Genomic DNA, 12,895 nt, shown 5'->3' with positions numbered 1-12,895 from the left:
AGGTAAAAGAAACTAAAGAAGGACTAAAATTAAATGGTGTGACTCAGTTGTTAGCATATGCAGATGGTGTAGACTTACTGGGGGATGATGTGAATACAATTAAGAATAATGCTAAAATATTTTTCAAAACTGCTGAAGAGATAGGTTTGGAAGTTAACAAAGAGAAAACTAAATATATGCTTACAGGCCGAAACCAAGTGTTAGGTAATAATCAAAATCTAATTATTCATAACAACTCGTTTGAACCAGTTTCCAAATTCAAATACATAGGAGTAATATTAACAAATGAAAATTATTTTATAGAGGAAATAAAAAGTAGGCTTAATTCAGGAAATGCATGTTACGTCTCTCTTCATAAACTTTTGTCTTCTCGTTTAATATCTAAGAAAAAAGTTAAAATATACAAAACAGTAATTTTGCCTGTAGTATTATATGGATGTGAAACTTGGTCCCTTACATTGAAAGAGGAACATAAATTGAGAGTATTTGAAAATAAGATCCTTAGGAAAATCTTTGGACCTAAAAGGGATGAGGAGACAGGTGAGTGGAGAAGGTTACATAATTTAGAACTACATAATTTGTATTAATGTCCAGATATTATTAGAATAATTAAATCAAAAAGACTTAGGTGGCCAGGCCATGTGGTACGAATGGGAGAGGAAAGACGAGTTTACAGGATTCTTGTTGGGAAACCTGATGGTAAGAGACCTGTAGGAAGGCCAAGACGAAGATGGAGGGACAACGTTGAGATGGACCTAAGGGAAATCGGTAGGGATGGAAAAGAGTATATAGATCTTGCTCAAGATAGGGAAAGATGGAAGGCCTGTGTTGCTGCAGCCATGAACCTTCGGGTTTAAGAAGGCTAGAGAGTTAGTTAGTTAGTTAGAAAGGATGAATCTTAACAGTAAAAGTTGTAATTTTTCGTTGTAAAATATCTCAATATTTGCATAAGGAACCAGCCTTTTCCGTGCCGGCGTTTCGACGATGACGTAATGCATCCACGAACAACTGCGCATACGATCTGCGCCGCCGAAGGAGCACCCCCTGGCTTCAATCAAGTGTCAACAATCGCACGGAACCTGTCCTCTAACGCAAATAATCAATCCCTTATAAGATCCATTCTCCCTTTTCGAATTAAATTGTGGGTGTTTCCTTTGCGTTCACTGCGTCAGAACGCGGCAGGCGGCTGTTCGGAAGGGCTACTTGATGTTTTTTTTAACATTTTAATAATCCGCAACAATAAGCGGCACGATAAACATTTTTTAAAAAATAGTTCGTAGTACTGCTTCCCTTCGGATACTCAATTATGGTCTGGTAGTGAGTGAATCGCATGCATTAGAAGAGTACGGTCTTAACAGTTTGCATATGTATGAATTATTCTTTCTGGTTTTCCGATTTCGCATTCTATGAAAACGAGTAGGGGAAGGTGGGGGAATGGCGCTCAGCGGGCAATGGCGCTCATCCCTCTGTTGTCGTTACGGAGGGTGTTATTGAAGAGTAATCTGTGCTGACATCTAGAATCCAGTACTACGAGGCACCAAACAAAAGGCGGCACATGTGGAGTTGACTTTTAAGAAGCAGGGTGCGAAAAACGAATTCGTCATATTTTCTTATAAAATTGGGAAGGAAAAAAGTGCAAGGTAAGTAGACGGAACTTTTAAGCTAGAGTCTTGAAAATTTTACAGATATAATAATAGTATCTCGTGTTTATTTCTTAATTATTATAAAGAAACATTTGAGGTTCTTCATGAGACGAGAAACAAATAACATAATATGGCGCCTATCGGGTAATGACGCTCACGCTGTTTGTGATGGGAACATGAAAGGTGCAAACACGTTTCTCATAATAAGCGTCCCATGTGTGCATTTTTGTGCAAAATTGTGCTCAATTTAATTTGTATCTGCATATTAATAAATATAAGTACTTAAAGATATAGTTTCTGTATAGTACAAAAATGGTATTGATTTACTGTTAGGATGATTACCGAGTGCCATTACCCTACCAATAGGGCAATTGCGCTCACACGCACATTGTTACTTTTTGACGTTTACAGATATAACTATTAACGACAGAGAACAAAGTGATACGCAGAGATGTACTTCAAACATTGCTTTTTCAGGCCCACATTTTCTTTTTGTTTCACTGCGTACAGTTTTTGAGATTTTTAAAATCTGTCTTAGGTGTTCGCAATTCCCCCACTTTCCCCTACAACAAAGAAAAAACTGTCAGGGGCAGAAAATAGGAAAAGACAGATAGAATGGGAAAAGGCTACCTTGCATCAGTCTGCTTTCATGAATAATTTTCTGATAAGTTCGAAATCAGGTGTGTTATTGAAATCATTGAAAAACGGCCTACTTCTAGCGAATAACTTTTGAACACTTTTCCCGAACAGTATCATAGTGAACAAAAATTTGCTTTTCGAGTTCCGAAACTAGAGATATTGACACTTGAATTTTGGATAATGTTAGTTACGTCAGGTTTAGTGTTGTTTTGTATTTGCTTCTCTCCTGGCTTTTTCTTTTGAAATTACAATAAAATATTGCTGCAAGAATTGGACATTTCTTGGTAAAACTATGTATAGTAGCGGCTAACAACAACAAAACGAAACGTGAGTTCGCCAACCTTTCGTCTGTGAAGTTAAGTTATTGAGAGAATGAGAACACATAACATCTCGCCCCTGAGAAAAAAGTTAACCAAATAATACGTTTTGGGCGAGTATTTGAGTGAAGTATTCGTACCTAATTCTATAGTTTAACCTATTTCTCATCCTTCCGGTCATCTTAATGATTCTAAAAGCAAGAAACAAATTCTCCTTTATCGCCCCCCAAAGAAAATCAAATATTAGGATTAGACATGTAATTATACTGTTCGGAACTCTGAAGTTCCCGATTTCTTCCTTGTGGCTTTTAGTTTTTTTTATGTTGGTATGTATGCTTAGGATAAAAAATCTTAATTTTCAGGGTTAACACGGTAGCTAATGGGGAAGATGTTTGCCAAAAATTATTATGCATTTCATTAACTTTTTCTTCTCAGGGGCAACAGGGCACCGGCGCCACAAGAGAAAGGTAGATCTCGTCTGTTTACAGTGTAAGGTGGATGGTAGTATTTTGGAAAGGAGGACAGAAATCAATGATCGATGATAAGATAACTTTCGACTTTCGGAACACATATTAAAAAAAATATATATATGGTATGTAATATCTCGTATCATGTACTAGGTTTTATCATAACAAATACAAAATACATTAACAATATAGAGGCTTAATAATTAAATGTTAATAGTTTCGTTAGAAGCATATAGAAATATGCCTGTATAATATGGGATCCTGTTTACTAGTGCTGTAGGTATATTCCAAAAGTTCTTACGTTAATTATACTGTATTATTAAGCTTATTAAAAAATCGTCACACAAATACTAGGTGCCGTGCTGTTAGCGAAAGTGCTCGTATCGAACGTGTGCTCTTAGCGAACACGCAAACTTGTCCTGTCTTATTTGTCCTTGAAACTGGCCAGCATAGCATGCAAGTGTTGCCAGTGATAAGCCAAGTTGCGTGGAGAAACACCTCAGTGGCTGGTGCCTCTTGACCTGACCTGACCCCCCTTCCCCTGATCATTCTTTAATCGGGTCTTCCTTATCGCACAACAGTTTTGCTACCTTGTGTTCTAACGTCAAACGAGGAATGCCTACGAGGTTAGGTTAGGCCTGTTAGGTTAGGTTTCATTAGCATAAATACAATGAAAAAAATATTAATTAGGCTAAGAGAACTATACATAAATAGCCTAACCCAACAACGTAAGCATTTAGCCTAAAATGAAAAAGCTTTCTCCCGTGACTTCAGAACACAAGGTTGCTCAAGTGTTGTGAGTGTTTTAATTACCTGAAACTTGTCCCCGCGAGTTTCTGGCGATGTGCGACTTGTTCTGTGCTTCACTGTGTTTTTACCCTAGAAAGAAACAGAAGTGGCAAATGCAAACAACCTATTATCCGCCCCGTTTGTGAGTGGCCATTCATCAATTCCATCATATCATTACTCTTCCTCATCTTCCCAATTAACCAAAACCCAAAAGTGGCAGAAAAGCGAAGTAAAATAAATCAAATCAATCAATCAAGCAAACCCCCATTACTGGCCTCCCCGATGGCGCAGTGGTAGTGTCGCCGCTTGTAATTAAGGGTTCTTGGCTTCGATACCCGGCGGAGGCACATAGTGGTTCCGATCCTAATTTAAACTGTAGGTCCAGTCCCGATTAATCTTACTGTGCATATAGTGGACTTAAAACGCCAACTCAATAAAGCAGACCCCCATTAAAATTAGCCATAATCGCTATTTTTTCTGAGTACCTACAATGTTAAGTCCCTAGAGTGCAGCTAATTATACAGTTTTACAATTCTACCCCCCCCCCCCAGAAAAACACGCTGCGTACGCTGGTGAGTGCGTGTGTATATGAGAGTTGTTTTTAATTTAACAACATCTGTCTGTCTCTCATTCTCTCTCTCTCTCTCTCTCTCTCTCTCTCTGTATATGTATATGTATATATATACACCTAGGTACACACACAAATAATATTGTTTGTTGTTAATTTTCTTAATGGTTTGATAGATACATTTCTGACATTTCCCCCCCCCCAAATTGATCAACCTAGCTACGTTCCTGCGTCTCTATCTCCCCCCTCTCTCTGCCTCTGTGTGTGTGTGTGTGTGTGTGTATATATATATATATATATATATATATATATATATATATATATATATATATATACATATATACATATATATATATATACATATATACATATAGATATACACATACATATATATATATATATATATATATATATATATATATATATATATATATATATATATATATATATTCGATTCTGGCCCTTCCCTCAAAACAATTCTGGGTACGGGCCTGATCCCGACGTTCGGGACTGAAAAAATACACCATTTTTCCGACGTTGTGAAAATATCGAATTCTAGTGTTATTTGCCCCTCAAGCGTTTTCAAATATAAACTCGGGAAAATGCAAATTCCCCTGGAAATGACCTCTGATCGCAATTTTTTAGTGTGGAAAGTAGTAAATAAACAAAATATCTTATTGTGTATGCCGGCCCCTTAGAAAGCAGCTATGTATACTATTCATCTTTACAATTCCAGGCCCCCTCCCACCAAAAAAATCCTGCTTACGCCAGTGCCCTTCGCCGTGTTAAAACATAGATCAGGTACCATGAAGGAGAGCAGATTAAGTGGGGATATCTGTGCATCGTGAAAAAGTACAAAGAGACATAAAAAACTATTAATAAACAATTTATAGATGCTTATGGAAAGTAGGCAAGTCGAATACAGTTTCTATTTAATCACTGAACTCGAGTCTGAACTTGTTAACAACGCCAAGGTATATTCAATTCATATACTACTACTACTGCTACTACTTCTACTAATAATAATAATTGGTGAAATATAAGTTTATATGACTGAAATGTAAGATGTGAAATGTTACTCTGCCTCCCCCCTGAGAAAAAAATGGCTCCCTCGGCCCTCCATTAAAGCATTTCTTTCTTCGGCTGATACGTAAACATGGCCACAGTTGTAACGACCTCCATGTTAGCCAAATTTCACTCATATATTGGAATATACCTTATTCGTATGCTTTCAAGTTAATACCTTGCATTAAATTTTTTATAAGTACTTAATTATTTTCATGTATATATATTTTTTATGTTATTATATTATTCGCGTAATTTTGCAATATCTAATTCAGATATAGACAAATAATTATCCCAAATAGCATATGCAACGTTTTATTATGGCTAGGATTATTTCAATTTTTCAAGCAGAAGTTGTTTTAGCACATATTACATAGATTTCTTCTTAATATAGATTTTTGTTCAACAATGGACAAGATTGAAGTAATTTAGTCTTCGGTAAAAATACGTAAACTAAATCTTTATTTAATCATTTAATGTGCAAGGGCAAATATCAATTATTTTATAAAATCAGTTTCTTAATTTCTACATGGTTTAATATTGTAACATTAAAGCACAGAAATTCTCCCTCGCTTTCAATAAAATAACGTTCTCCTATTGGCTGTTTATGTTAGAAGTGGGGAATGATGCTGCGTGTAAATGGCGACGTCAAAAGTTCCACGTTGACATTCTTAACTGTGGCCAACCACAACCTAAGCTTACTATCGCTAATTAGCATTGATTTGACACATGAATTATCAGTTTTCTTGTGTTATTTTTATGATACCAGTTGGTAGCTTCTTAAGAAAGAATATGTTATGCTCTCTGGCTGTACCTCGAGCCTGAGGTAATCAGTTGAGGCCTTGCTGTTAACGGTAAAGGCGGTGCGTCGTGAGAAATAAGTTACTTATCACTACCTACGAGCGAGCAGGACCCAACATATTTTATTATATTTTTAACTTACGGGCGCGATCGTTGATGAAAGTTTTTGGAAATTTTAATTATAACATATTTGAATTTTATTTGACGTGTGATGTGTTGCAATTCTGTGTTTACCTTCCTGGAAGATTGGGGATCGTCTTAATCCCGATCCCTGGGTGAGAACTCGTGCTTTCAACTGAATAGCCGGAGCAAGGAGCAGGGTGTTACCTAATTCGTGACTCCATATCCTGGAGTTACGAGTGGTGGCACGTTGCACAGTAAATATATCCCACTTTAGGAGACTGCTTGCAAAAGTTCCTGCGCGTGTCAAAGGAACGCAGGACACAACTTTCTACCTGTTTTGGCTGCAAGTGATAGAGGGGAGGGGTGAAATATATATATATATTTCCCTCTTAAAGCTCTACCGTATTATTTTACAAAGCAACCAAACCGTACAGTATATTTTGCCCCTTCCCGCCGTTCTAGCTAGGGAGGAGAGAATGTCTGTTTCCCCACCCAGTCGCCCCTGATAATAAAGATTCAAAATCCAAATAAGTGTGTCGCAAGATGGCGTGCGTCCAATGCGGTTCAGAAAAGTTTGAGAACTACTGGGTTACAGTAATCTTGACGATTTTTCACCCGTAGACCCGCATATTCTACGTGCTGGGGATACGAAAAACTACGGGCCTCTGGCGCCGTAGCGCTATCTACACTTTATAAATATCCACATGCGCACTGAAAAATGCTGCGCGCTTCAAAGCCCAGAAATACTAAACGAGTTCGGTAAGGAGACGATAGGAACTTCTAACTTGCTGGAAGTCAGCTCTACTGTGAAATAAGCTCGACTTAATAGACGAATTGTCTGGACCAAAAATGTCCATGTTAGCTGTATTGTACTGGAGAAACGGTGGACAATTTCGATCGCTTCACAAAACTCAAACAAACACAACATTGCTCTGGACAACACAGGCCAATATCTTTACCCGCCCCAAACCTTAATTCTATGTTATTGCGTATACTTTCTGAAGTTTGTGTTAAGGACAGGAGATTATTTAATAATTGAACATTTTTTGTTCACGTTGTTCGAAACGCCTTCATCAGTGTGATTTCTATTTTAATGGACTCTGGTGAGACTAAATCTAAAACAAACATATCTGTAGATTATATTAAATTTTGAAAATGAACTGTATCTGACGTTACAAAAGTGCGTATTCATTTTATTGGGATTTTTTGTGATTTCCAAATCTACACTACACAACTTCATAGTCTTTCATAAATCAGCAAATATTTTCCAATAAAACCATTAATATTTACTTTTTATATGTATAAATAAGTTAAAATATAACTGCAATTGTGTTTTAGTATTACAAACGTAATACACGCCGGAAAACTAAGTTTTACACAAACTAGCGAAAAGTTCCCCGGAGCATCCGCGTATTGATCTATGCCGTGACTAACGTGACCACTGCACAGCGAACTGAGACAACGACTCTTATAGCAAAAATGTTATTAATTTTCCGTTAGTTTTAGAATGTAATGTACTTGAACTCACTTGACTTAAAAGTTGTGAATTTTTTATCATACCATTATTCTAAAGCCACTGGCGTTCTGATCAACAAGCTTCATAAGTTTTAGTATACATTTTTTCGACAACGACGCTTTACGCAAATAGTGAAATAAACAAGAACTGAAGCATTATCGTTTCATCTATTGTTTGAATTTTGTTTTAAAGTCCACTTTATGCACAGAAAGACTAATCGTGACTGGACCTAGAGTTTAAAGTGTGATCTGAACCACTATGTGCCTCCACTGGGTATCGAACCCGGTACCCCTTGCTCACAAGGCGACGACTTTCCCAGTACGCCATCGGGGAGGCCCCGAACAACTCATCAAATTAAATCTGAGAGCTTGCATTTTTATATTCGAGGTTAACTACAACGATGTAACCTCCCATAAAGTTATGTAGTGTTGCCCACGGGACGAGACGGGACAGGCTTTTAAAAATTCGAGACGAGACGAGATTAACCATGTGTCATAAGACAAACGAATATTTTCGAGACGAGACAGCATTTCCACGAGACTCCACGAGACGAGACAGGCCAAAGTCTCGTCTCGTGGGCAACACTAAAGTTATGAAATTATAGAAAAATACCATTGACACTATTTAGTAGAAGTAATGTTATATATTAATGAAAGAAGTAAAACTTTGATCTGTAAACATGTATAAACAATTTTTGTAGCTTCATACAATAATTTACAACACTGAAAGACAAATCTTCTAGTAGGCAATTTTCATGAATAAAATCCTCTTCATACACTACCATTTCTATCACATAGCTCTGCAACTAATTACGGGTAAAATTACCTTTGGAAACATCCAAACTTACCTTTACACAATCTACTAATATTCATGTCACGATATATGTTAAAGTCACTTTGAAACCGCACACTTTCGTGATTGGAACACATTTTCGGGTAATTTCGACGGATGCAGTGTTTCTGTACATGATCTGCACGAAACAGTATCGACGAATTCCGCGGCTCAGCACAGGCAGAAATTTGACGTCGTCGGTTACGTCATAAGAAAAGTCCGCAACGTCGAGGTATTTCTCGAGATTGGCGTCTCGAACGAGCTACCGATCGACTTGATTCATCAGAAAGCGTGACCAATGAAGGTTCTTGCGCACAAACGCAGCACGCAATGATCTCGTGAGAAACGTTATTGATTCAAAAACGAGTAAATTTCTTTGAAAACCTTACGTTCTCGCTTCCGTCAGAATCTTCGATTATCCCCACTCTCTGCTTCCCGATGCTACTCTAAAACAAACGTAGATGCTGCCATCTGGTTGTAAAATTCGTGTTGATACTTTAGAACACTGATGAGTAATATTAGAACTTCTTATTTCTTTCACACTTTCGTTTCTTTATATCTTCCCTGATTAAACTAAACAAATCGTTCTTGCGGTTGCAGCATGTTTTTTTTTATATTACTAAGCTGAGCAGATGTATTGTTGACATTCTGAAGAACTATGTAAAATAACAATATTGAAATATAGTATTGAGGATTACATTTAATTCAAGCGTTTTTTCCCAGTTGGGCGAGTTGAGACAACCATTCACGATTTCCGTCTGTTTAAATTTTAAAAAGACGAGCAAATTCCAGAAGACTCGTGTCCAACGAACTTAGTATTATTTTTATGTTTATGTAAATATTTTAACATTGATATTATTAATTGTAACACAGTACGTCATCCGTCGCTGTAGTAGTCAACGAAAAATAAAATGAAGACAACATCATATTAGCGAAAGTATAGTATTCCGTTTCGTGAAAATTTCCATTTCGAGCCCTAAATACATATCTGCAAACAAGGTGTTCTTTAACTGTAACACTTAAAGCCGTACTAAAGGTGATTTTGCTGTAATTTTTCGATAACAGATGGCAGCACCATTCGTCATGGCAACCGAGTGCCATGTTGCCAGATCTACATGCATAATCAAGATAAGTACATACAGGTTTGTCGATCAGGGTATTTACTGATGAAAGATGACGTCAGGTTGATGAGTGAAATTTAGACAAAATTCGTAGGTGTGCAGCAATGTCATTGATTTTTCTTATCAGAAAAAAAAGAAGGAGTGTATCAGCAATGGAAAGTAGTAAAAGTTTAAAATAATCCAAAATATTAACAAAAAAAATCGTGTGGTTAGTTCATACACCAAACAGAGCAAGTAAGCAGTGACGTGCGGTGATGTCGACACTTGGGGTAGCAATCAGTGCCGTGCCCAAGGGAGGTTGGTGTGACTCATAATCCCCTCCCCCTTTAGGGCCCAGTATTCCTAAAAATAGAACGTTGAAGAAAGGAAAGGATTGCAAAATGAGGAAGGACGTGTTAATCCCACCCACTTTCGAAAATCCAAAACATGTTGATTTGACTATTAAGCCAGAGATCCCGGGTTCGAACCCCGACCTGCGCATGGGTGTTATTTGTGTTTGTCCCTTCATCAATTTTATCGTACCATCTTGACGATTAGCCAAAAGTGTAGGAAAAGCGAAGTAAAACAAACCAAATGAAACAATCAATCAATGATTTGATTATGCTCTTAGCGTCGCTGTCATATTTGGTTAATCGCGAAGATGGTACAATACAATTATTGTAGAGACAAACACAAAAAAAACACCCATGCCGAGGTCGGGGTTCGAACCCGGAACTCCTGGTGTCATAGCGTGCAGTGATAACCACTACACCGCGGTTGGTTGATTTGGTGTTTAAGTCCACTTTATGTACATAAAAGCTAATCGGGACTGGACCCACAGTTTAAACTGTGATCCAAACCACTATGTGCGTCCATTTTGTACCGATCCGGGGCCACTTGCACTCCCCCACGGAGGTCGGCTGACAACAAAGATGAGTGGAAAGCTCTAACTATTCGGATACTTGGGTATCGGTAAAGCAAAGTGCGTATTTACTCAGTGGTATGTGAATTTCAATTGGATTTTTGAAACACCATATTTGCATATGATTAACGTTTTTCCAAAAAAAATTGCATTCCTTGATTTCCCTAATTTCTTCATCTCACGATCTCGTTACTGAAGGATCCGGGCTCGAGCCCTGGCCTGTGCATGATTGTTCCTTTGTAACCACTCTTCATCCGTTTAATTTAATCAACGTTCATCGTCATGGCAGAAGTTAGATAAAGTGAAGGAAAAGCAACGCTAAAGAAAGGAAAAAGAAAATACAAATAATTTCCTCCCAGTGCATCTGCAGGACACTGTGAAATCAGGAGTCCAGAGTTCTCTGTTTATGATTGTCCCTCGTGACTTCCATAAGCTCATTAGCTACTTATCGCGATTAAATCTATATAGCTAGAAAAAGTGATAGAAGGTGGCAAAAATTAAATATATTAGAGGGGATGAACAGGTAACAAAACACACTTTTTTGTTGTTTCTTCAACAATATTCATTTGGCTTTTTTTAGTTCTAGGATACATTTTACATTCCAAATTATTTCATTATTCACTGCAGAGCACAACAAATAGGAACAAGAATGTGCGCTCGTCACGGGTTCGAATGTCGGCGTGAATTGTTCTTTGTGAGGTCCCTTCATCAATTTCATTATATCATCACTCATCCTCATTTTCGCGATAACCAAATGTGGCAAAAAGGTGAAGTATAATAAACCAAACCAACAACAACAATTAGAACGCGCGTTTCCTTGTCCAAATTAATTCATCCGTATTTATGACTGTTTAACTTACCCATTTTTTTTTATTGGAGGATTAGTATATTTAAATAAAACACGACTAAAACGAGAGCGAGAAAGAGAGCGTTAGCAAATATTTGTTATTTATCATTATATATTCCATATTTGAAAAAAAGAAAGAAACCATAACATTTTTGTCTGCACATAATACAAGTACGTTCCCATTCATATACAAATAAAACTACATCCCATATTATAGATACATACGTATTGTACAACGTTGAAAAGGTTGTGTAAATACAGAGAACATAAGTACTGCAGAAAATTTTCCCCTGAGTTCTTTAGAGGATTTACAAAGGAATCGAAGGGAAACCAATCCCCTATCTGTCCTATAGGAGATAGACTGCAGGACCTCAAACCACGGGCTTTCAACCAGGGGAGCGGGAGGCGAAGGGGCAAGGGTACAGGCAGAAATCTTCCCTTTTCGCTTCGGGCGGTTGTCTATACCTGGATCTGGTAAGGCGGAAGAAGAGCCAGGGTATTCAACGTGCGTCAAGTGGGAATCGCCACATATTAATAAATTATGAAATTATATCTCAAACGTTTGCACATCGTTAGCACACGAAAGCACACTATTTATTTTAATAAGCACACAAATATTAATCAAGATATTAAGGAGTTTATTGTGGCGATTCTGGCTTGATATCAAGCCAGAATCGCCACAAATCAAAAAATTATTTTTGAGCAACCAAATTGTACTATCTTTTAGGCATTCGTTAGCACACGAAAGCACACTATTTATTTTAATAAGCACACAAATATTAATCAAGATATTAAGGAGTTTATTGTGGCGATTCTGGCTTGATATCAAGCCAGAATCGCCACAAATCAAAAAATTATTTTTGAGCAACCAAATTGTACTATCTTTTAGGCATTCGTTAGCACACGAAAGCACACTATTTATTTTAATAAGCACACAAATATTAATCAAGATATTAAGGAGTTTACCAGTGGCAGTTCCCAAAAGATCACCACCCAATTGGCAAAGTTTCGGTTGTTTTGTGGAAAATTCGAAAACCGTGAAGTTAACCCGCCCCATTTTGGAACGCCCTTGTTCCAAAAATATAGCAGCACTAACGAAAGTCTTTACGGCAGAAAACAGTACTAACGTAGCACTAACGATGGACAAAGTTTCATGAGGTTTCTAGATAAGTGGCGGGCTACGTGAAGTTAGCCCGCCCCATTTTGGAATTGCCCTAATTTTGGAATTATAGGAGCACTAACGAAACTGTTTACGGCAGAAACAAGC

The sequence above is a fragment of the Lepisma saccharinum genome, chromosome 14 (genome assembly GCF_977018435.1).
Source record: "Lepisma saccharinum chromosome 14, izLepSacc3.1, whole genome shotgun sequence".
Classification (NCBI taxonomy): Eukaryota; Metazoa; Arthropoda; class Insecta; order Zygentoma; family Lepismatidae; genus Lepisma; species Lepisma saccharinum.
The sequence above is the reverse complement of the archived record's forward strand: the minus strand, read 5'-3'. Positions refer to the sequence as shown.